The 26,317-nt window shown below is 32.5% G+C and overlaps 1 protein-coding gene across 3 annotated transcripts in view; it reads right to left on the bottom strand.

Annotated features, from left to right (window-relative positions):
• The window catches only part of yellow-b (L-dopachrome tautomerase yellow-b), a 45,904-nt gene extending 29,732 nt beyond the window's left edge, over positions 1-16,172 (bottom strand). Inside the window, exons 1-2 of one of the 3 annotated variants that reach the window (XM_075296273.1) lie at positions 16,077-16,121; positions 15,241-15,373 (exon numbers count right to left, since the gene is read on the bottom strand). The gene's annotated coding sequence lies outside the window, so the exon portion shown is untranslated. Of the gene's footprint in view, positions 1-15,098; positions 15,210-15,240; positions 15,374-16,076 lie in introns of those variants that run through there. The other 2 variants (XM_075296272.1, XM_075296274.1) reach the window with 2 other exon arrangements.
• Between the last annotated feature and the right edge of the window lie 10,145 nt (positions 16,173-26,317).

Here is a 26,317-nt window from a genome sequence, read left to right as displayed (position 1 = left end):
ATTAGATTATTATCGTTATAAGTTACATTTATATAGCATAGTTTGCAGCGCCCACGAGCCCATGCAAACATAACATTATTTAACAGAAATATACATTTGTTTGCCACGTGGAGCAGTGGTTAGCATGTCTGCCTTGCATGCAACGGGTCGTGGGTTCAATCCCTGCTCCGACCGAACACTTTTTTTAATTTAACTTTAAAACTTTGAAATGTGGTTATTAAAGATTTATAGTCAGTAACAGTGCTTGATATAAACGAAATTGACTGATTTTTGGATAAAATATTATTTTTTAAAGCAAAAATAACAATTTTGTAACAAAAAACTGTTTTTGGTACAAAACTTTAAAATTTGGTATTCAAAAACCCTAACAAAAGAAGAACGTAGAGTCGAGTATAAACATACATGTAATATAAACATAAATTTATTTAGGCGTGAACAGTTTTTTACTAGCATTTAACACCATCGCTCTAAAATGCCTTTTATTTTTCGTTAATAATTCATTTTAAAGAAAATAAACTTTTTAAATTGTTTTAGCTGCAAAACTCGAACTTAATGCCCGCTTTTATATTTGAAGGTGTCCGTCAACTCCTCGTGGACTACTTATTAATAAAGAGGAACTAAACTTTGTTTTTATATATTTTACTGTGTAATTTTTCACTATTTCCTCCTTATTTCATTTTACTGTCCCAACTCTAAAAAGAGTATAGTGCCCTTTCGTTATTTTTATGAAGACCCCTGATTTCTTTTAACGAACCAAGAAAAAAATTGAGCCCATAATGCCAAAATGATAAACAAAACACATGTCCACACATACATAAAATGCTGCTCTCAAGGCGAAAACATATGCTGTTTGTTTTTCAAATGTCTATTCTCTTGGTTCCGAATGTCCATTCTCTTTATTCAAATTAAATAATATTTAGACTTAAGCATATCAAATTGTTGGCCTTATCATAAAACAGTTTTCCGAAACAACATACAACATACTTTCGCTGTGTTATGTTGATATCTTTTGTCAACTCTCCCGGTTCCCATCTCTATTTCTTTCTCTATACTCTCTCTGTCGCTTTGAATAAAATATCACAACATATGTATGTTTAGTCGAAATTTGTAAATTTATATATGTTTGCATTCACACATATGATTTTTATGAAACATTCATGCCCCAAACATAATATATTCTAACATATTAACATAGATGTCCCAAACATTTAGTGTTAGTTTAGGAACATTACATGTTTGCACTTAAATATATTGTGTTTTAAAATTGTGCCCGAAACACATTTTGTTTATATCGGAACATATGAAAAACATATTTTTCTAAGAGTGTACCTATGCATAAATAAAATTTTCTACACATGAGATTATATGAATATTTTTTCAGCTTTTTTGCTTCATGTACTCTTAAAGTCCTTTGAAAACGTTTAACAACAGAATTCAAGTAGAAATTATGCTATGTTTTAAGTAAAAAACATCTTTAAAATAATGTATTCAAAAACAAAATATCATAAAATTTTTTAATTCTCATCTAAAACACTGAATTGGGATGACACCTTAGGTTAGGTTAGATTAGGTTATGTTAGTGGCAGCCCAATATTTCAGGCTCACTTAGACTATTCGATGCATTTTTTGCTGGGTTGTTGATCAGATCTAACATCACAAAGTGATCAAAAAGTTTTTGGAATGGTTAGGCGAGTTAAGGATTGATTTGATCATTGACACTCAAAGTACAAAAGATCAGGATAAAATTCTGAAAAATGGTAAAGACTTATAAATTTCAAAAGTCACATCATCTTATGGTTTAAAGAACTCAGGAGTTGCTGTAATGTTCTCGTAATCGTATTTTCTGGTTAAAAAATTTTTCCAATTAAGCAATTCGTAAATTGATGGACTTTTCTATATGAGCTATTTAAGAGAGCAAGGTAGAATATGCTGAAGAAATTCATTGCACACAAAAAAACGAGTTTTCTTTTGTGAATAACGAAATTTTAGACAAACGAAATGTTCTTTGCATTTAAAGAATATGCTTTAGACCAAAGGGCTATTTTGTTTGTCTAAAATTTCATTCCGAAGAAATGTATTCTTTCACCGAAAAAATTCCGTTGTTAAACTAACGCTAAATTTAATTTCCTTTTTTTTTTGGAAAAAAATATTTGTTTGTAGTAAAATTTTATTATTATTTTTCTGAAATTTTGAAATTTTATTTTTATACCCTCCACCATAGGATGAGAGGTATATTAACTTTGTCATTCCGTTTGTAACACATGCAAATATTGCTCTAAGACTAAGACCATAAAGTATATATATATTCTGGGTCGTGGTGAAATTCAGAGTTGATCTAGATATGTCCGTCCGTACGTCTGTGGAAATCACGCTAACATCCGAACGAAACAAGCTATCGACTTGAAACTTGGCACAAGTAGTTGTTGTTGATGTAGATCGGATGGTATTGCAAAGCGGCCATATCGGACGTTTGCGTATAGCCCCCATACAAACAGTTGGCTTGCGGAGGCTCTAGAAGGAGCAAATTTCATCAGATCTGGTTGAAATTAGGTACGTGATGTTACTATATAATTATATATAGCCCACATATAAATCGATGCCCAGATTTTGCTTGTGGATCCTCTTGGAGGAGCAAATTTCATCCGATCCGATTGAAATTTGGTACTTGGTGTTAGTATATGGTCTCTAACATTCATGATAAAATTGGTTCATATAGGTCCATAATTATATATAGCCCCCATATAAACCGATCCCCAGATTTGACCTCCGGAGCCTCTTGGAGGAACAAATTTCGTCCGATTCGGTTGAAATTCGGTACATGGTGTATATATACAGCCTCCAACATCCATGGAAAAATTGGTTCAAATCGGTCTATAATTATATATAGCCCACATATAAACCATTCCCGGGATTTGGCCTTCGGAGCCTCTAGGAGGAGCAAATTTTATCCCATCTTGTTGAAATTCTGTACGTGATCTTGATATATGGCCTCCCACATCCACGAAAAATTTTGTCCAAATCGGTCCCTAATTATATATAGCCCCCATATAAACAGATCCCCAGATTTGACCTCCGGAACCTATTGGAGGAGTAAATTTCATCCGATTCGGTTGAAATTGGGTACGTTTTGCAAGGATATGGCGCTAACAAACATGCCACAATTATTCCATATCGGTCTATATTTATATATAGCCCCCAGATAAACCGATCCTCAATCACACAAAAATTGGTCCATATTGGTTTATAATTGTATATAGCCCCCACATAAAGCGAATCCCGTATTTCACTTCTGGCTCTCTAATTACCACGCAACAGTTCAAATCGGTTCGTAATTATTTATAGACTCCCCTATATATACCGATCAAGAACTGAATTATATACGTATTTAATCGGCCTTTTTTGTCTAATGTATACCCCGTGTGGACTAACTTTTAACTTGCAATCGGCAAGTATTACTACAGCCCAAGTAATTCGATTGTTGATAACACTCTTTTGTAGAAGTTTCTACGCAACCCCATGGTGGAGGGTACATAAGATTCGGCCCGGCCGAACTTACTGCTGTATATACTTGTTTTCTTTACTTTTGGTTAATTTTTTTTCCTTTATCTGAGGGTGCAATTTCAAAATGCAGAACAAAAACAGGTACATTTTTTCAATTATACTTTCCTTTTTTGTGTTCACATAAAACCATGTGCCACTTATGAATAAATAAATTAACACAAAACACAGTAATTCCGTATTCTCCGTCCATTCCAACAAACAATCAACACACGACTGACGCGCAAAATGAAAATCGTATGTACCTGCTCAATGTTTTTATAAAATTCTTTTCGCTGCAAAAAAAATTAAAAAAAGTAAATGGTCACGAAAACAATGTACATGGTGTTTATGACCATGTAATGGTTCTAGCCATGTCTATATTTAACCTATAAAAATACTTTTTCCCCTGCAAAAAAGCAAAAAATTTAATGGTCAGATACATGATTTTCCCGACGATGTAATGGTCTCAAATTCTATCGTTTAAATAATAGAACATGTTTACGGCATTTGAGAACCATTTAAATGCTTATTGCCAACATATATTTTTCTCCGCTCAAAAATTATTTTTACAAAGACAAAATACATGGTTTTCGCCACAATTACATACTCTAGATAAGCATTAAATGGATGCGGCAACCATGTCCAAACATGTTTTTTCTGTGCGTGTAAAGATGAACTAAATTCATGTGCCCCCAACAAAGTTCAGAATTTCTTAAAATTTGTAAATTTTACCGCTAAAGATATTTTTGCAATTTTGAACCCCAATTTTTTCCTTCAAACTAAGAAATTTTCTTTTACAAGTGCAAAAAAAAAATAATTATGTCTAATAAATTTTCTTGAATTTATAGAATATTATTTAAGTAAGTTTGTTGTTTTTGTTTTTTGAAAAAATTATTTACTTATTTCTGTGATATCGGCTGCGTTTTTAATACAATTTAGTTAAAATTTTCTAAAATTAATCTATTTTTCCTAAAATTAACTAAAATTTTCTTTCCTAGTGGGTTCACTGTTTTTTCAGTGTAGAGAAACGCATGTTGCCTATGTTCGCTATCATTAATTATATCTATGATCCCTATAAATAATTCCCCTTAACATTTAAGTTGTGAACTGAAATTTAAGAACACTTTAAATCAAATGATATCTCACAAGAGATCTTCTATGGTTATAACATATTTGTATTAAATCTCTTTAAATAGAATTTTGTTTACTGGCCTGGGTTAACACAGATTTAGTTTAGAAAATTAAATAACTATGTTATTGTGTGGACACATTTTTATCCTCTTCTATATATCATTTTACTTCTATTCTGAATAAATTATGCTAATGTCATATGATAATTTCTACCATCGTTGTTGTTGATCTATCCCTTCTATTTAATTTGCTTTCGGTTTTCTAAGAAAACATAGGAAAACTTTTAAAAAGAAATAAAATGGTTTAATTTGTCGACGGCGAGACTAATTAACGTTTCTTTTGGAAGAATAAGTTATTTATAAAACCATTGTTTTGGGACCTTTCCAGAGGCTAGGAAAGATAAGGTAGCCATAATCAACATTTTCTAATCGTTTTTTTTTTTGTTGATCATGTTTCTCATGAATCAACAACGAATGCATATTTTTTGAATACACATGTTCGTAAATCATAACTCTATCTAAAAAAACAGGTTTCAACTACAAACATTAGTGAGAATTTGGAATTTTATATATTTTTTTAAATATCCACATAACCACAACTATCACAAAGCTGGAAAACTGGATAACTGAATAACTATTTCTTCGTCCAAATAAAAACATTTGAAGTTTTTAAAATCATAAAATTTTCGAATTTCTTACTTTATTGAATTTGAATTTACTGAGTATCTTACATTTCTTGTCAGCTGCCCTCACTCACAAAAAAAGTGAACCCTATACTTCACTAAAGTCGATTTTAATTCTATTTTAGTTCAGGGAATTATTTTGTTTTAAAAACGTTGCCATGACTTTAACATTTTTTTGCGTATGTAAGATAATTTAACTAAACCAGAGGAAAAAATTATACACAAGTGAAGTATAAAGATGCACGCACAGACAAAACATGTTTGAACATGGTTACCGCATCCATTTAATGCTTATCTAAAGGGTGATACGGTCAAAATTTGGTCAATATAAACTTGACGTCTTTCTTTCAATTTTGCATTTAAAAAACCTGAACACCCCTCATTTTGAAGGTGTGTGTGTGTGTAGAATGTTGCTCCTTTTTTGATTTTGGAATTCACTCTTCAGTTGTCAAAATGCCGTCCAAGCAAGAAGAGCAGCGTATCAAAATTTTGCTCGCGCATCGCAAAAATCCGAGCTACTCGCACGCAAAGCTGGCAAAATCGCTAAAAGTTGCCAAATCAACCGCTACAAATGTAATTAAAGTGTTTGGGGAACGTTTGTCGACAGCCAGGAAGTCTGGATCGGGGGGAAATCGAAAACCGGAAGCCGCTGAGACGACAAAGAGAGTTGCCGGTACTTTCAAGCGAAACCCTAACCTCTCTCTCCGAGATGCCGCAAATAAGCTGGGTGTATCGTCTACAACCGTGCAAAAACGAGCCGGACTATAGACTTACAAGAAGGTAGTGACTCCAAATCGCGATGATAAACAAAATACGACGGCCAAAGCGGTATCCCGGAGGCTGTACATAACGATGCTCTCGAAGTTTGACTGCGTGGTAATGGACGACGAAACCGGCAAAAGGAAGGGGAAAGGTAACAGATATTTTCAAGCACATAAAACTGTCAAAGTTCGCAAAGAAATATCTGGTTTGGCAAGCCATCTGTACCTGTGGCTTGAAAAGCAGCATTTTCATAGCTTCCGGGACTGTCAACCAAGAAATTTACGTGAAAGAGTGTTTGAATAAACGTCTGCTGCCTTTCATGAAGAAACACGGTTGTTCCGTACTGTTTTGGCCGGATTTGGCATCTTGCCATTACGGTAAAAAGGCCATGGAGTCGTACGTCGCCAACAACGTGCAGGTGGTTCCCAAGGACAAGAACCCTCCCAACACGCCAGAGCTCGGCCCAATTGAGAAATACTGGGCTATTGTCAAGCGGAACCTAAAGAAGACCAAAAAAACTGCTAAGGACGAGCAGCAGTTCAAGGCAAACTGGCTTTCTGCGGCGAAGAAGGTGGACAAGGTGGCTGTACAAAATCTGATGGCAGGTGTCAAGCGTGAGGCCCGATAATTCGGATTTGGAAAAGCGAAAGCCTAACTGAATATTTTTCCTGAATTTTATACTAATTGAACTTGAAAAAGAAATTTAATTTGATTTTTTAAATAAACGATTTCACCGATTTACACGCGTTTTCCCTTGACCAAATTTTGACCGTATCACCCTTTAGAGTAGGTCTTTGTAAAAATAATTTTCGAGTGGAGAAAAATATATGTTGGCAATAAGCATTTAAATGGTTCTCAAATGCCGCAAACATGTTCTATTATTTAAATGATAGAATTTGAGACCATTACATGGTCGGGAAAATCATGTATCTGACCATAATTTTTTTTGCTTTTTTGCAGAGTAAGAAGTATTTTTATAGGTTACGTATAGACATGTCTAGAACCATTACATGGCCATAAAAACCATTTACATTTTTTTCGTGACCATTTAATTTTTTTAAACTTTTTTTCATAATTTTATAAAAAACATTGAGCAGGTACACACGATTTTCATTTTGCGCAAATATGGAATGATTACTAATTATTATAAATAGAGCCAAAATAGAGTGTATAAATATATGTGATGTTTGTTTGCAATATTATAAATACAAATAAACAATGAATTAGTTTATAAATAAATAAAAATAAATAAATAAATAAAGTCAATTTTGTGTTTTCTTTTCTCAAGTGGCGACCTTTTTTCCACGACGAAAAAAGTTTTTTCATAAAGTTCAAAACATTGTAGGTTGTGACCATGTTATTTTAACTGAAAGAAAATCATTTTTGACTAATAACATACCATAACATTTTAGACCGTGACCATTGTCTTTTAATAGAAAACAAATTCTTTTTATCAATATTATAACATTTTAGATGAGGACAATTTTATTTTTCTTAGAACCATGTTCACTGAGCCAACATGGTTGCAGGTGAAAATGTTACATGGTTGCCGCAAAAATAGTTCCTATCATATTATTTTGCTCTTCGAATATGATTGTGACAATCATGTTTCTTCTCTGCGTGTGAACTTAATTCGTGTCTCCCACAAAATAGTTCAGAATTCCTTAAAATTTGTTAGTTTTACCAATAATGCGCCCATCATTCATCACTTCGTTTGGCACTAAACACATTTTTGCAATTTTGAACTTCAAGTTTTTCTTTTTCACTATGAAATTTTCTTTAATAAGTGAAAAATAATAATTTTGTCTAATAAATTTTCTTGAATTTATCGAAAATTATTTAATGAAATCGGCGTGACATCTGCGTTTCTAATACAGTTTAGTTAACATTTTCTAAAATTAACTAAAATTTTCTTTCCTAGTGGGTTCACAGTTTTTTCAGTGCTTCCTACACTCAACAAAAAGTTTACTTGGATCCAAAGATTTTGACCTTCCATTAAGGATTTTGGTATTGATTCCGAGCCAAAGATGCGGCTTCTTTAAAATGAAGAATTTTTTTTGCTACCTATCTGCCATTAAATCTACACTGAAAAAACAGTGAACCCACCAGGAAGAAAACTTTCGGTTCATTTTAGAAAATTTTGAATATTTGTAGAAAATTTTAACTAAACAGTATTACAAACGTTGGCATCACGCCGATGTCATAAAAATAAGTAAATATTTTTCAAAAAATTCAAGAAAATTTATTAGACATAACTAAATTTTTTCACTTGTTAAAGAAAATTTTGTAGTTTGAAGGAAAAATTTGGAGTTCAAAATTGCAAGAATGTCTTTAGTGACATACGAAGTTCATGATGGACGCCTTTTTGGTAAATATTTACAAATTTAATGAAATTCTGAACTATTTTGTGGAATACACGAATTTAGTTAATCTGTATGCTTCATTTGAGAATATTTTTTCCTCGGTTTTAGGTAAATTATCTAACGTAAACAAAAAATTATTAAAGTAAAGGCAACTTTCTCCAAACATAATAATTCCATGAACTAAACTAAAGTTAAATTGGCTTTAGTGAAATAGAGAGTTTACTTTTTTTGAGTGTAGGACCAATAAAATTAAAATTAGGATACAGATCGCATCTATCAAATTTTCATTATCTTTTCGCGGTTTATTAATAAAGGTACTCACGTACAAACAAATGCCAGTTTAAAAATCCAAATTATAACGGATACTTCAAAGTAAAAAATATTTTCTTAATTCCAAACAAAAAAAAACTTTACACCAAAGACGAAAAATCCTCAAAATATGTCTTAGCCTATATTTGAAGCATTTATATCTTAAATCTAAAGTTTCAATATTTCAGTTAATTTAAGGACAATTTCTTTAAATCAAAAATGTGTTTCTTTACTTTAAGGAAAATTAGCGTTAGTTCAAAGACATGCTACTTTAACGAAGGGACGCAAATGTACAAAATTTGTGTCCTAAATTTAATGAATTTTTTTTTTAAGTAAAGGTTATAATCTTTATTTGGAATTAAGTAAACATTTTTTCCTTTGAAGTTCTCTTCTGTGAGATAGAGAGTCTTTTGTGAAGCAACTTTCGTTAATGTGAAAAAAATGGAAAAAAAGGAATTTCGTGTTTTGATAAAATACTGTTTTCTCAAGGGAAAAAATACGGTGGAAGCAAAAACTTGGTTTGATAATGAGTTTCCGGAAATCAACAATAATTGATTGGTATGCAAAATTCAAGCGTGGTAAAATGAGCACGGAGGACGGTGAACGCAGTGGACGCCCGAAAGAGGTGGTTACCGACGAAAATATCAAAAAAATCCACATAATGATTTTGAATGACCGTAAAATGAAGTTGATGGAGATAGCAGAGGCCTTAAAGGAACGTGTTGGTCATATCATTCATCAATATTTTGATATGCTCTGTGCAAAATGGATGCCGCGCGAGCTCACATTTGACCAAAAACAACAACGTATTGATGATTCTGAGCGGTGTTTGCAGCTGTTAACTCATAATACACCCGAGTTTTTCCATCGATATGTGACAATGGATGAAACATGGCTCCATCAGTACACTCCTGAGTCCAATCGACAGTCGGCTGAGTGGACAGCGACGGGTAAACCGTCTTCGAAGCGTGGAAAGGCTCAAAAGTCCGCTGGCAAAGTAATGGCCTCTGTTTTTTGGGATGCGCATGGAATAATTTTTATCGATTATCTTGAGAAGGGAAAAACCATCAACAGTGACTATTATATGGCGTTATTGGAGCGTTTGAAGGTCGAAATCGCGGCAAAACGGCCCCATATGAAGAAGAAAAAAGTGTTGTTCCACCAAGACAACGTACAGTGCCACAAGTCATTGAGAACGATAGCAAAAATGCATAAATTGGGCTTCGAATTGCTTCCCCACCCACCGTATTCTCCAAATCTGGCCCCCAGCGACTTTTTCTTGTTCTCAGACCTCAAAACGATGCTCGCAGGGAAAAAATTTGGCTGCAATGAAGAGGTGATCACCGAAACTGAGGCCTATTTTGAGGCAAAACCGAAGGAGTACTGCCAAAATGGTATCAAAAACCTGTTATCTGTGGATTTATGACAAAACCCCATACACTGAAACTAATATTTAAGTGATATTAAAGATTACGCAACCTAAATTTTAGGATGCGCAATTTACAAAATATTAAGGACCAATTTTTTTAATATAATGAAATTTTAATCAAAATAAAGATTATAAGCTTTACTTCATAAAAGGTTTCCTTAAATTTAGGACACGAGTTTTGTAAATTTTCATCCCTCCGTGAAATAAGGCCCCCTCCCCTCCTCGAAGGGAGCCACCGTGGTGCAATGGTTAGCATGCCCGCCTTGCATACACAAGGTCGTGGACTCGATACCGGCTTCGACCGAACACCAAAAAATTTTTCAGCGGTGCATTATCCCACCTCAGTAATGCTGGTGATATTTCTGAGGATTTCAAAGCTTCTCTAAGTGGTTTCACTACAATGTGGAACGCCGTTCAGACTCGGCTATAAAAAGGAGGTCCCATGTCATTGAGCTTAACATGGAATCGGGCAACACTCAGTGATAAGAGAGAAGTTCACCAATGTGGTATCACAATGGACTGCATAGTCTAAGTGAGCCTGATACATCGGGGAACGCCTGATGCCACGTAACCTAACCTAACCTAACCTAACCCTAAGGCAGGTTTTCCTTAAAGTAAAGAAACACATTTTGGATTTTAAAAAATCGTCCTTAAATTAATAGAAATATTAAATCTTTAGATTTAAGATAAAAAGGTTTCAAATATACGCTAAGAATTATTTTGAGGATTTAGTTTCTTTGGTTTAAAGTATTTTTTGGAATTAAGAAAACCTATTTTACATTGAGGAAACCGTTATAATTTGAATTTTTAAACTGCCATTTGTTTGTACATGAATGGCTTTATTAATATACCGCAAAAAGAAACTGAAAATTCCATAAATGCACTGAAAAAACAGTGAACCCACCAGGAAGAAAACTTTTGATTAATTTTAGAAAATTTTGAATAGTTTTAGAAATTTTTAACTAAACAGTATTACAAGCGCTGGCATCATGCCGATATCACAAAAATAAGTAAATATTTTTCGACAAATTCAAGAAAATTTATTAGACATAAATAATTTTTTTCACTTTTTAAAGAAAATTTTGTAGTTTGAAGGAAAAAATTGGAGTTCAAAATTGCAAGAATGTCTTTAGTGACATACGAAATTCATGATGGACGCTGTTGTAGTAAAATTTACAAATTTAAAGAAATAATGAACTATTTTGTGAGAAGTACGAATTTAGTAAAACTTTTTACTTCATTTGTGTATAATTTTTTCCCGTCTTTTAGTTCATTTAACTAACGTACGCAAAAAATTATTAGAATAAACGGAACTTTCTCCAAATATAATAATTTCATGAACTAAAATATAGTTAAATTGGCTTTAGTGAAATAGTGAGTTCACTTTTTTTTTTGAGTGTGAGATCTGAATCCTAATTTTAATTTTATTGATCCTAGATTTAAAGCCAGATAGGTCGCTAAAAATGTTTTTATTTTAAAGAATCAATACCAAAATCCATAAGGGAAGTTCAAAATCTTTGGATCCAAATAAACTTTTTTTTGAGTGCAAAAACATTTAGGTCAATTTCATGTAAATAGCTCCGTTAGGCTTTAACTTTCAGTTAACAAACAATAATTTGCAAATATCTTTAACTTTAACAGAAAAATTATCGACAGTTAAGTTGCTAACTGCTATAAGAGTAATAAGCAGGATGACAGATATCCTAGAACGGTTAGTTTTTTGCAAAATATACACTAACGGAGCTTCATGAAAATAGGGGTTAGTCATATTTGTCATCATTATCAAACAAAAGCAGCACGGTATAATAAAATTAATATACGACAACTTTATACTTCACTGTCTTTCCTTACACTTAATTCATTAGTATGCAGGTAAAAGCTTAATACGATTTATCAGCCTATAAGAAGAAAAAAACCATATCCGCTAGGTGAAAAACACCATAAATAAACCATACACAGAAAAAAATATCACCAAAATATTTCCAATTAAAAAGTTAATTGAAGTTGAAAATTTTTTCAATTAATAAATTAATTGATACAATTAACTTTTTAATCATGATAGAAACATTAAGTTAATTAAGTCAATGATTGAAATTTTTAAAATGTTTAATTAAAAAATTAATTGATACAATTAACTTTTTAATCAAATTCGGAAGACTAATTCAGTTAAAAAAAGTGCTGATTTGTTTTTTTACTTTTTTAATTAAAAATGTATTTCAAACAATCATTTGTTAATCCAAATAAAAACTCTAAGCCAATCTAACTAAGTAATTAAAAATAGTTACCTTTTTTAATTAATAAATTAATTGCGTTTTGCAATCAACATCAATTAAATTTTTAATTGAATCAATTAAAAAATTAATTGAATTTTGCTGAAAAAATCAATTAATTTTTTAATCAAGAATTTTTTCTATGCCCAATTAAAACTGTGATTGATACTATCATTTTCGTGATTGAAGACATTTCAATTAAAAAATTAATTGGATCAATTAATTTGGTGATTGAATCAGAGAAAAAATTTTTTGTGTGTAGGTGTGCAAGTGAGTAATATTTGTATACCCTCCACCATAGGATGGGGGGCATATTAACTTTGTCATTCCGTTTGTAACACATCGAAATATTGCTCTAAGACCCCATAAAGTATATATGGTGATATATATGGGTCGTGATGAAATTCTGAGGCGATCTAAGCATTTCCATGCGTCTGTCTGTTGAAATCACGCTAATTTCCGATCGAAACAAGCTATCGACTTGAAACTTGGCACAAGTAGTTGTTATTGATGTAGGTCGGATGGTATTGCAAATGGGCTATATCGGTCCACTTTTACGTATAGCCCCCATATAAACCGATCCCCAGATTTGTCTTGCGGAGCCTCAAAGAGTAGCATATTTCATCCGATCCGGCTGAAATTCGGTACATGGTGTTGGTATATGGTCTCTAACAACCATGCAAAAATTGGTCTACATCGGTCCATAATTATATATAGCCCCCATATAAACCGATCCCCAGATTTGACCTCCAGAGCCTCCAAGAATAACAAATTTCATCCGATCCGGTTGAAATTTGGTACATGATGTTGGTATATGGTCTCTAACAACCATGCTAAAATTGGTGCACATCGGTACATAATTATATATACATAATTATATATAGACCTCCGGAGCCTCTAAGAAACGCAAATTTCATCCGATCCGGTTGAAATTTGGTACATGGTGTTGGTATATGGTCTCCAACAACCGTGCCAGAATTGGTCCATATCGTGCCATAATTATATATAGCCCCCATATAAACCGTTCTCCAGATTTGACCTCCGGAGCCTCTTGGAAGAGCAAAATTCATCCGATCCGGTTCAAATTTGGAAGGTGGTGTTAGTATATGGCCGCTAACAACCATACCAAAATTTTATTTCTATAGAAACTTTTGTCAAAATTTTATTTCTATAGAAAAGTTTGTTAAAATTTTATTTCTATAGAATATTTTGTTAAAATTTCATTTCTATCGAAAATTTTGTCAAAACTTTATTTCTATAAAAAATTTTGTCAAAATTTTAGAAAATTTTGTTAAAATTTTATTTCTATAGAAAATTTTGTCAAAATTTTACTTCTATAGAAAACTTTATCAAACCGAATTATATACGTATTTAATCGGTATTTTTTTATTTAATATATACCACGTATGGATTTACTTACAATTTAGAAGACGGTGTTAGGAGGTTTTAAGATACCTTGCCATCGGGAAGCGTTACCGCAACTCAAGTAAGTCGATTGTGGATGACAGTGTTTAGAAGAAGTTTCTACGCAATCCATGGTGGAGGGTACATAAGCTTCGGCCTGGCCGAACTTACGGCCGTATATATTTGTTCCCACTCGCGCATACTTAAGATGACAAATTTTTACTCACGCATGATAGTTTTGGTAGGCCTCACGCATACACAGAAAAAATATCACAAAAATATTTTCAATCAAAAAATTGATGAAGTTGAGAAAATTTTCAATGAAAAAATTAATTGATACAATTAAATTTTTAATCAAACTCGGAAGTCTAAGCCAGTTAAGAAACGTGTTAGAAAATGTGTTAACTTTTAATTAAAAATTTATTTGAAACAACCAATTCTTTATCAAACTAACAACACTAGCGGTCATTTTTATGTAGCTCTGTTAGCTTTTAACTCCCAGTTAACAGAAAGTAAAATCGAAATATCTTCTCTCCGGTTAACTTTCCCTGAGAATTTTTCAGCAGTTAAGATTCTAACTGACATATGGTTCGTTAGCTAACGGAGCACTAACGGGGATTCATGAAAATGGGCGTAAGTCAGTTAAGAACGTAATTGAAAATAGTTACGTTTTTAATTAAGAAATTAATTGAGTTTTGCAATCAACGTCAATTAAAAACTTAATTGAAATTAATTAATTTTTTTTTTAATTAAATTAATTGATTTATTAATCAAGTATTTTTATGTACAATTAAAACTGTGATTGATACTATAATTTTTGTGATTGAAGACATTAATTGAATAAATTAATTTCGTGATTAAATCAGATTTTTTTTGTTTCGTGTGCACTCACGAAATGTACACAAACACGAAAAAAACTTTTAAAGACTCACACTCACGAGTGGAACACGAAAACTCACGATCAGAAGAAGACACAAACGCCGTGACTTATGAAAACTCTGGAGATTTACATACATTCTCGTGACTCACGAAAATTCAACTCACCCAAGAATATAAGCTTGACTCACCATTGAGTCCAATGTTACGTTTGAGTTTCAAGTTTTCGGAATGGGTAGATGCAAATAAGAGTTAAAACCCTTCGCCGATGAGACTTATGTGATTGTCGTTATTAGATATATAGTCATTCCTAAATTCTCTGAATAATTTACCTGGAAAACTTGATTGAAAACTTGAGCAAGATGAAAATCAAGAGCACTATTAAAATCTTAAAATTATGAGCGAATTCAACTCGTATGCATGAATATTTTCTCTAGCGTATTTTTCAGAAATTTGTAACTCTCGCACACTCACATATTCGTAGCTCAGCACCAAATTTTATTGGTTAACCACACTGTTGCCATCAGCGTGAGTCGCAAAATTTTCGTGAGTCACGGCAATCTGGTATCACGTGCACACCTCCACTTTGAGCTGATGCATAAAAAAACTACATAAACACGATAACAATATTTTACTTAATTTTTTTAGTAGAAACATACACAGGTTCTAATTTAATTAATTTTAAAATCAATTACATAAATTAATTGAATAAATCAATACAAGTGTCATTTCTGTGGATTCTTGGTGGTTATTCAAAATAATAGGATTTATTTTTTATTCGTTTTTCAGATTTATTTTCAAAAACAAGCTTTTTAAAATGCACATGTCGGTTTTTATATACAGCCAATAATATGATTTATTATAAAAATGCCATTCTAATATATCAATGGGACACAATTAGTTGTTGGAAAACCAGTCTACCTTGTTGGCCACTCACTATCGTTCATATTTAAAAATTTTGGTTCGCACGTTTGTTTCTTAAGTCTTTTGTTTTCATTGTAGATATGAGATTCTGAGATTAACACGAGTTGTAGTTTTTTTCGTTGTCCGTGTTCACCATAATACCCATATTATATTACAATAAAGCAAACATATTTGTTAAAGAAAATTTAGATTGTAAAATTTATATTCACATGCATTATTTAAATTAGTTGTGAGAACAAAAACACAAAAAAAAAATTTTTTATTCATTTTATAGGAAATCAATAACAAGGGAAAAAACTAATCACATATTTAAAATTAGATTTTTTTTACTTTGAGTATACTTTTTTATTTTATTTAAATCTAAATATTAAACTCCAAATACATACACCACGAAAGACTTCACCCGCAATTTTTCGTCTAATCTGCCGTAGTTATATAAAACACAACCGTTCTCGACAACAATCAAATCTAAACTAAGGGTTAGGTCTAAGTCATGATACATTTGGTTGGTGTTAGCCGACAACTTATCGTATAATTCTCTCTCTTTCCTCTCTCTCTCTCTCTCGCTTGTTTTATGGTCTTTCCCATTTGTTTGCTTAGGTTTGTGGTTTTTTTGCTGTTTTATGAATTAAAAGACATTTTTATAATCTTTATAATGTTCATTCAACGCCCTAGTATTTTTAGTTATTGTCATTTTTTATAGGAAACCCCAAGCTAGATATGCATGAGTCATTACATCTGTTGCTTGTTTATTTCATTGGATTGCTTTAAAGAAATACCACACAGTACTTGAGGTTTATATACAATTCACATAATTGTAATAAATATTTTTCAAGATTTGATATCTGACTAAACAGTACACCATTCAGTCAGGGATGGAAAATGCAGTACTATAGTACTTTTTTCAATACTTTTTCACCCTGTAGTACCCCCGCGATTGATTTAGCACCTTTTGTGTAGACATTTTTGAGCCGATATCAGATTTATGGTACAATAGTTCTGACAAAATATTTTAATATTTTGTAAAAGTCTTTAACAAATTTATTTGCTAATAGTCTTTTAGAAATTTGGCAAAACAGACAAGTTCATGCGGGAAGAAAAACTCGATTTTGTAAAAACCATAGTCAAAAAGCACGATATGCTTGAATTTCAAAAATGTTTTAGTCGAAAAAAGCATGTGTTTTTATATTATGCTTCCACACGAACACTTTCTAGATAAGAAGTACGATCGAAACTTGAGACAAAAATAATCTACCAACATTTGGAGAAAATCTTACCAAAAACTACCAAAAAAATATTATTTTGCAAAAATGTATTTCTTTACAAAGTTTTGTCAAAATTTTATTTCTATAGAACATTTTATGTAAGTTTGTTGCTTTTGTTTATTACCTTCTGTTTTCTTTTTGTAAATTCAAGCTCGAGGTCAGAGTTTTATTTTCTGATTTATTTTTTTATAATTCGATATTTCGATCTCCTTCGGATATGCTACCACAGCAACAAAAATGAGAGGACAACACCAGTGACATAGGTTTTAATTTTATTTTTAGTTTATTCCCGTCGATGATTTCCGAAGGAGATCGAAATATCGAATTATAAAAAAATAAAATTCTGCCCTCGAGCTTGAATTTACAAAAAGAAAACAGAAGGTAGAAAATTTTGTAAAAATTGTATTTCTATAGAAAATTTTATCAAAAGTTTATTTCTAAAGAAAATTTTGTCAAAATTTTATTTCTATAGAAAATGTTGTCAAAGTTTTATTCCTATAGAAAATTTTGTCAAAATTATTTCTATAGAAAATTTTTGCAAAACTTTATTTCCAAAGAAAATTTTTGGAAATTTTTATATCTATAGAAAATAAAGAAAAAATAAAGAAAATTTTTGCAAAATTTTATTTCTATAGAAAATTTTGTCATTTCTTGTGCGAGTCGCTCGTATCTGGAACATGTTGCCTCTTGATTTGAGCATTTTCTTCCTCGAATAATGCTTTTCGTTTAAAAATGTATCGTTTTTTCGAGAGCATTAATTTTAAGTTGATATTGATATTCTATAATGCTCTATATTTTTGGTGCTAATAACTGGAACAGATAGTGTATCTGTTATTTAGTCTTTTGAATTCGTATTCCCTTACATTAAACTTACTTGGCGGGGGAGCCCTTTATGAGTTACTCATGTAAAAATTGTTATACAATTTTAAATTTACACACTTATTATTTTATGTATCTTTACTTAGGCTATAGTCATGTAATACATTTTTTTTTTTATTTGGCCTCATTGGCTTTGTATTACGAAATGAATGGAAATAGAAATTGAATTTTATTTCCATAGAAAACTTTGTTAAAATTTTATTTCTACACTCAAAAAAAGTTTACTTGAATCCAAAGATTTTGACCTTCCATTAAGGATTTTGGTATTGATTCCGAGCCAAAGATGCGGCTTCTTTAAAATAAAAACACCGACCTCCCTGGCTTTAAATCTAGGATCAATAAAACAAAAATTGGATACAGATCTTATTCATCGAATTGTTATCCTCTTTTTGCAACATATTAATAAAGGCATTTATGTACAAACAAATTCCAATTTCAAAATCCAAATTATGCAATATACTTCAAAATAAAAACAGTTTTCTTAATGCTAAAAAAACTTTAAACCAAAGATGCAAATCCTTAAAATAAGTGTTAGCCTATATTTGAAGCAAATTTATCTTAAATTTAAAAATTCAATATGCCAGTTGAGTTAAAGATTTCTTTAAATTAAAAATGTTTTTCTTTATTTTAAGGAAAATTTGCCTTACTTCAAAGATCTACAACTTCAGCAGAGAGATGCAAAATTTCAAGATTTGTATCCTAAATTTAATAAAAAAATGTTTGAAGCAAGGATTATAAACTTTCATTTAATTAAAATTACATTATTTTAAAGAATTTTGTCCTTAACATTGCGTAAATTTCGAGTCCTAAAATTTAAGTTGCATAATTAGGTCAATATTTTTTTCAGTGTACTTGTTATAAAGGGTGATACGGTCAAAATTTGGTCAATATAAACTTGACGTATTTCTTTCAATTTTGCATTTAAAAAACCTGAACACCCCTCATTTTGAAGGTGTGTGTGTAGAATGTTGCTCCTATTTTGATTTTGGAATTCACTCTTCAGTTGTCAAAATGCCGTCCAAGCAAGAAGAGCAGCGTATCAAAATTATGCTCGCGCATCGCGAAAATCCGAGCTACTCGCACGCAAAGCTGGCAAAATCGCTAAAAGTTGCCAAATCAACCGTTACAAATGTAATTAAAGTGTTTGGGGAACGTTTGTCGACAGCCAGGAAGTCTGGATCGGGGGGAAATCGAAAACCGGAAGCCGCTGAGACGACAAAGAGAGTTGCCGGTAGTTTAAAGCGAAACCCTAACCTCTCTCCGAGAGGTTGGCTTGAAAAGCAGCATTTTCATAGCTTCCCGGACTGTCAACCAAGAAATTTACGTGAAAGAGTGTTTGAATAAACGTCTGCTGCCTTTCCTGAAGAAACACGGTTGTTCCGTACTGTTTTGGCCGGATTTGGCATCTTGCCATTACAGTAAAAAGCCATGGAGTGGTACGCCGCCAACAACGTGCAGGTGGTTCCCAAGGACAAGAACCCTCCCAACACGCCAGAGCTCCGCCCAATTGAGAAATACTGGGCTATTGTCAAGCGGAACCTAAAGAAGACCAAAAAAACTGCTAAGGACGAGCAGCAGTTCAAGGCAAACTGACTTTCTGCGGCGAAGAAGGTGGACTAGGTGGCTGTACAAAATCTGATGGCAGGTGTCAAGCGTGAGGCCCGGCAATTCGGATTTGGAAAAGCTAAAGCCTAACTGAATATTTTTCCTGAATTTTATACTAATTGAACTTGAAAAAGAAATTTAATTTGATTTTTTAAATAAACAATTTCACCGATTTACACGCGTTTTCCCTTGACCAAATTTTGACCGTATCACCCTTTATTGGCTCATAAGTCCCCGGCATTACTTTGGACATGAAATCTTTGACATCAGGACAATATTTTTTCAGTACGCAGAAGCGATGAATTTAACATGGGCTTGTCATAGGACGGATGTCCACCATTTCAACAGCCGTTGTACTGAATTTGCATAACTTCTTAAGGTGTGATTCGAACTCAGTGTTTTGGATGTGAATTAATAAAATTTGTAACAGGTTGGCTTATAAGTCCCCGGTCTGACACAAAGATGGCGTCGCTAGTATTAAATACATATTATTTTTATATAGTACCAACCTTCAAATGTTTCGTGTCAAAATTTGACGTCTGTAAATCAATTAGTTTGTGAGATAGAGCGTCTTTTGTGAAGCAACTTTTGTTATTGTGAAAAAATGGAAAAAAGGGAATTTCGTGTTTTGATAAAATACTGTTTTCTGAAGGGAAAAAATACGGTGAAAGCAAAAACTTGGCTTTATAATGAGTTTCCGGACTCTGCCCCAGGGAAATCAACAATAATTGATTGGTATGCAAAATTCAAGCGTGGTGAAATGAGCACGGAGGACGGTGAACGCAGTGGACGCCCAAAAGAGGTGGTTACCAACGAAAACATCAAAAAATCCACAAAACGATTTTGAATGACCGTAAAATGAAGTTGATCGAGATAGCAGAGGCCTTAAAGATATCAAAGGAATGTGTTGGTCATATCATTAATCAATATTTGGATATGCGGAAGCTCTGTGCAAAATGGGTGCCGCGCGAGCTCACATTTGACCAAAAACAACAACGTGTTGATGATTCTGAGCGGTGTTTGCAGCTGTTAACTCGTAATACACCCGAGTTTTTCCGTCGATATGTGACAATGGATGAAACATGGCTCCATCACTACACTCCTGAGTCCAATCGACAGTCGGCTGAGTAGACAGCGACCGGTGAACCGTCTCCGAAGCGTGGAAATACTCAAAAGTCCGCTGGCAAAGTAATGGCCTCTGTTTTTTGGGATGCGCATGGAATAATTTTTATCGATTATCTTGAGAAGGAAAAAACCATCAAGGTCGAAATCGCGGCAAAACGGCCCCATATGAAGAAGAAAAAGGTGTTGTTCCACCAAGACAACGCAACGTGCCACAAGTCATTGAGAACGATGGCAAAAATTCATGAATTGGGCTTCGAATTGCTTCCCCACCCACCGTATTCTCCAGATCTGGCCCTCAGCGACTTTTTCTTTTTCTCAGACCTCAAAAGGATGCTCGCAGGGAAAAAATTTGGCTGCCATGAAGAGGTGATCGCCGAAACTGAGGCCTATTTTGAGGCAAAACCGAAGGAGTACAACCAAAATGGTATCAAAAAATTGGAAGGTCGTTATATCGCTCTTGAAGGGAACTATGTTGAATAATAAAAACGAATTTTGACAAAAAAATGTGTTTTTCTTTATTAGACCGGGGACTTATCAGCCAACCTGTTATTTAATGCATGAAAAGTGCACAGAAAAAAATTTCTCGAAAAATTTTCCAATTAAAATTTTAATTGAGTTTTAAAAAATTTTCAATTAAAAATTTAATTGAGTCAACAAATTTGTTAATTGAAATAAAAATCAATCACACAAATTAATAGTATCAATTAAATATTTAATTGGATCAATTAATTTTTTAATTGACTGTCAATTAATTTTTTAATTGATACTATCATTTCTGTGATTGAAGACATTTCAATTAAAAAATTAATTGGATCAATTAATTTCGTGATTGAATCAGAAAATTTTTTTTTGTGTGTGCAAGTTATTACAGCAAGAATTTTGTAGATTTGTTACTGCACCCAGTTTGTAGAAAATTATTAATGTGCACAATGTTCTTTTTTTACTTTAAGGAAAACTGGCCTTATTTCTTATTTAAATAGATATTATAAACTTTTTATATTTCATGTTAGCCTGATACCGAAATGCATTATATCTAATTATTCAATTATTTTTCGAGCTTTATGGACAGATATAGATTAAGGATCATGGTCAATAGAGCCATTGAAAGAAAACGCCAGATACAAATCTATACATTATTAACAATATTATAAACTTTATTTAATTAAAATGTCTTTATTAAAAAAGCTTGTCATAAAATGTAGGTTGCATAATCTTTCATATTCGGTCAATATTTTTTTTAAGTGTAGGATTGAAAGATTTTGTTGTAGTATTAGCCCATGGTTTAACTCAACTGAACAATGTAGTGTTTTTTTTATAAATTATGTGATATTTTTATAATTTGTTATTTGTATTAAATACAAATTGCCTTTTTTATTCCACACTATTTCAAATACAATTTCAATGTTATGTTATGTTTTATCATGGCATCCTATTATTCTAATAAGTAGATAATTATCAAATGAAAAATCATTTCAAGCCTACTAATGTGGGATATTTTCCATTATCCATACATTTATTCATTCCACTCAATTGAGTATATGATAATGACCCAAATTCAAAATGAACATAGAAAAGCGATTTATAGAAAAATCTGTTTTTAATTCAACCTTCATTTGTCAAAAAAAAAAATAATAATAATAATTATATTTAAGTGCAAAACAAGTGTAGGAAATATTAATGGAGTATTTAAAAAGATATATAGCATAAATAACTACGATCAATTCAAAGATATACTCGTATAACAGAAACATCAAAAAGAGGTATTTTTTAATAATAATTTTTTTCTCTATCCCATTGCTATTGTTAAATTAACACCTACAGCTAATAAGTTCAATAATCCAAAATAATGTACGGGTGTTTGTTTTCAATCACAACTACGTCCATATTGGAGCGTGTCACTTTCAAAACAATTTAACCACAAGCGATTTTTATTACGGAGACGTCCGTCGCTTATTGCAATTTTTTTTATGAATGCTAAGAAAACTTGTGACTAATTATTTAAATTTCTTGTTAACAATAAACTTATCACGTGTTTCATTTGTATGAAATTCGTAAGAGACATTTTAAATGTTTATGGGTAAAAAAGCAATAACAATGAGATTTAAATAAAAATTGTTGTCAGTTTATCGATAGAATTTTGCATGGTAAAAGTAGGTTTAAAGTTTAATCTATTTTTTTTAATATGGGAATTAGTGTCTCAGTTTATAAGTTAATTAAAATAAAGTTTTTTTGTGGAGTTCAGTGTAAAAGTGTGATTGCGTTGAATTTACTGGAAATTCAAATTTAATTAAAATAAAGTTTTTTGTTGTGGAGTTCAGCGTAAAGTGTGATTGCATTGAATTTACTGGAAATTCAAGCTGCCTATTGTTGGCGAGCTAATGCTTTAAGGTCAAAATGAACAACACATTTGTATATCGCACCATAAATCACCAGAATCGCCCTCATTTCTATTCAGGTAGCCACCGTGGCACAATGGTTAGCATGCCCGCCTTGCATACACAGGTTGTGAGTTCAAACCCAGTTTCGACTATACACCAAAAAGTTTTTCTGCGATCGATTATCCCACCTCAGTAATGCTTGTGACATTTCTGAGTGTTTCAAAGCTTCTCTAAGTGATTTCACTGCAATGTGGAACGCCGTTCGGACTCAGCTATAAAAAGAAGGTCCCTTGTCATTGAGCTTAACATAGAATCGGCAGCACTCAGTGATATGTTCCTGGTTTCACTGTGGTATGTTCCTGGTTTCACATGTAAGACTGCATTGAAAAAAAAAAATTGGCCGGATTTGAAAGATTATGCAAACTAAATTTTAGGTTAGGAAATTTACACAATATGGTATTAAGGACAAATTTCTTTAAAATAATGAAATTTTAATTAAAAGTATTTTTTATAATCTTTGCTTAAAAAATTGAATTCATCAAATTTAGGTCAAAAATCTTGAAATTGAGACTATAATCCCCAACAGTGAGGCGTGGTGCACACAGACCCCGGATAATTGGGTTTCGGAGTATATTCTAATGATCTGGAAATTCGAATAGCGAAAATATTACCTAATCACTGTAGTGTTTTTCAGGCTGAAATATTAGCAATAAGAGAGGTGGCGATTTGGCTGAGAAGTAACATAATGTTCCCAAAAATGTGGGCATTAATATATACTCAGACAGTCAACCTGCAATAAAATCCTTGGACTCTGTGTTCCTCAACTCGAAAACGATCATCGACTGCCGCAATTCTCTCAATGAGATGGCTGAGCAGTACAATATTCACCTAATATGGGTGCCTGGCCATATTTAGGAACATACCGGGGAACTGCGAAGCGGGTGAGTTGGCAAGGCTAGGGACTACCTTACATATTCCAGGGGAACTAGAATCTGTTGGTATGCCCCTGGCTACCTGCGAGCTCATGTTGCGTGAGAAGGCTGTTATGATGACAAATGTTCGATGGGAGAATTGCAAGGGTTGAAACGACACCAAGCAAATATGGCTCCATTTAAACTTAAACCGCACACTAGATATGCTAGTGTTCTCGAGACGTCAGATATCACTCCTGATATCTTCTATAACGGGTCGCTGTCTGATAGGCGATTTTGCAAAATGGACTGAATAGTCTAAGTAAGCCTGAATCTTAATCGGGCTGACCTAACCTAACCTATCCCTCCCTTAAAAACACATGTCTTGGAACTAAGAAAAATTTTTCTTAAAGCAAAGAAAAACATTTTTGATTTAAATTTTGATCTTTAAATTAACTTATTTATTTATTTATTTATAATATTTATAACCATAATAAATTATGAATATAAATAATGACGGAAGGTAGGGTACTAACTACAAATGCTTTCGACCCACTAACTTATAAATGAATCTTTATATTTAGGATAAAAAAATCTTCAAATATAGACCAAGATTTATTTTGAGGGTTTTGCATCTTTGGTTTAAAGTTTTTTTTTGTAATTAAGAAAATTTTTTTTTACTTAGGCTTTTGTTTATACACCGAATAAAAGTGAATTCTTTTATAGGAAAAATGAACTACCACGCACGAAAATTGCACTAATTTCTACTCCACATTTTGAGATTTCCACAAAGCGTTGTTATACTTTTTAACTGCAGTTCAGAAAATTACATCATCTCATAGAAGAAAAAATTAACTAAAAGTAAAGAAGAAAATCATTGGCGCCAAATCATGACCATTTTAACCATACAGTAGTTCATTCTTACTATTTTTGGGAATCGTACGAAAATTTTCATTTGTTTTAGTTCATATTGAACTTATGTGTACGGTTATTGAACTTTATACTCACGTTTAGTTCATAAAATTTTTGAGACATACTTAAAAAAAGTAAGATTTCAAGTTAGTCAAGTATGATAAATTGCGTTAAGAGTTCTCGATCCCGTCGATAAAAAAAAATATGGTTCACAAAATTATTTGTTTTTATTTATTAAAAGAAGCATTAAAATACAAAATAATCGGCAATTTTGAATTTGTACGTCAAATGTATAAATCACATTTGCAATCGATTTTACTGCCCATCCAATTTTTTTTTCTAAAAGGTCGGTATTAAGTTCGCATTATCTCGCTAAAATATCAATTTTTCCAGGGTTACTTTTCTTTAATAATTCATTTTAAAGGAAATAATGGACTATATCGGTCCAGGTTTTGATATAGTCTCCATATAAACCGAACTCCCAATTTGGTGTCTTGGGCATATAGAAACCGTAGTTTTATCAAATATGAAATTTGAAATCTACAAGTATTTTAGGACCATAAAGAGGTGTGTCAAAAATGGTGAGAATCGGTCCATAATTTGGTATAGCCCCCATATAGACCGATCTGCCGATTCTACTTTTTGGGCTTCTAGAATCCGTAGTTTTTATCCAATTTGCCTAAAATTGAAAATCTAGAGGTATTTTAGAACCATAAAGAGGTGTACCAAAAATGGTGAGTATCGGTTCATGTTTTGGTATAGCCCCCATATAGACCGATCTGCCGATTTTACTTCTTGGGCTTCAAGAATCAATTTACTGATATTGTAAGTATACTCGTAGTTTAGACTCCCAAAAACGTGTATAGGATTTAGTTTTTATCGGTCCATTTGGTAAGGCCTCCATACAGACCGAAAAAACATGTTTGGACATGGTTGCCGCATCCATTTAATGCATTTAATATCTATAGTATGTAATTGTCGCGAAAACCATGTATTTTGTCTTTGTAAAAATAATTATCGAGCGGAGAAAAATATATGCTGGCAATAAGCATTTAAATGGTTCTCATATGCTGCAAGCATGTTCTATTATTATACCCTCCATCATAGGATGGGGGTATATTAACTTTGTCATTCCGTTTGTAACACATCGAAATATTGCTCTAAGACCCCATAAAGTATATATATTCTGGGTCGTGGTGAAATTCTGAGTCGATCTAAGCATGTCCGTCCGTCCGTCCGTCCGTCTGTTGAAATCACGCTAACTTCCGAACGAAACAAGCTATCGACTTGAAACTTGGCACAAGTAGTTGCTATCGATGTAGGTCGGATGGTATTGAAAATGGGCCATATCGGTCCACTTTTACGTATAGCCCCTATATAAAGGGACCCTCAGATTTGGCTTGTGGAGCCTCTAACAGAAGCATATTTCATCCGATCCGGCTGAAATTTGGTACATGGTGTTGGTATATGGTCTCTAACTACCATGCAAAAATTGGTCCATATCAGCCCTTAATTATATATAGCCCCCATATAAACCGATCCCCCGATTTGG

Source organism: Haematobia irritans, chromosome 2 (assembly GCF_050003625.1).
Source record: "Haematobia irritans isolate KBUSLIRL chromosome 2, ASM5000362v1, whole genome shotgun sequence".
Lineage (NCBI taxonomy): Eukaryota > Metazoa > Arthropoda > Insecta > Diptera > Muscidae > Haematobia > Haematobia irritans.
This window is presented reverse-complemented; position numbering and strand designations above follow the sequence as displayed.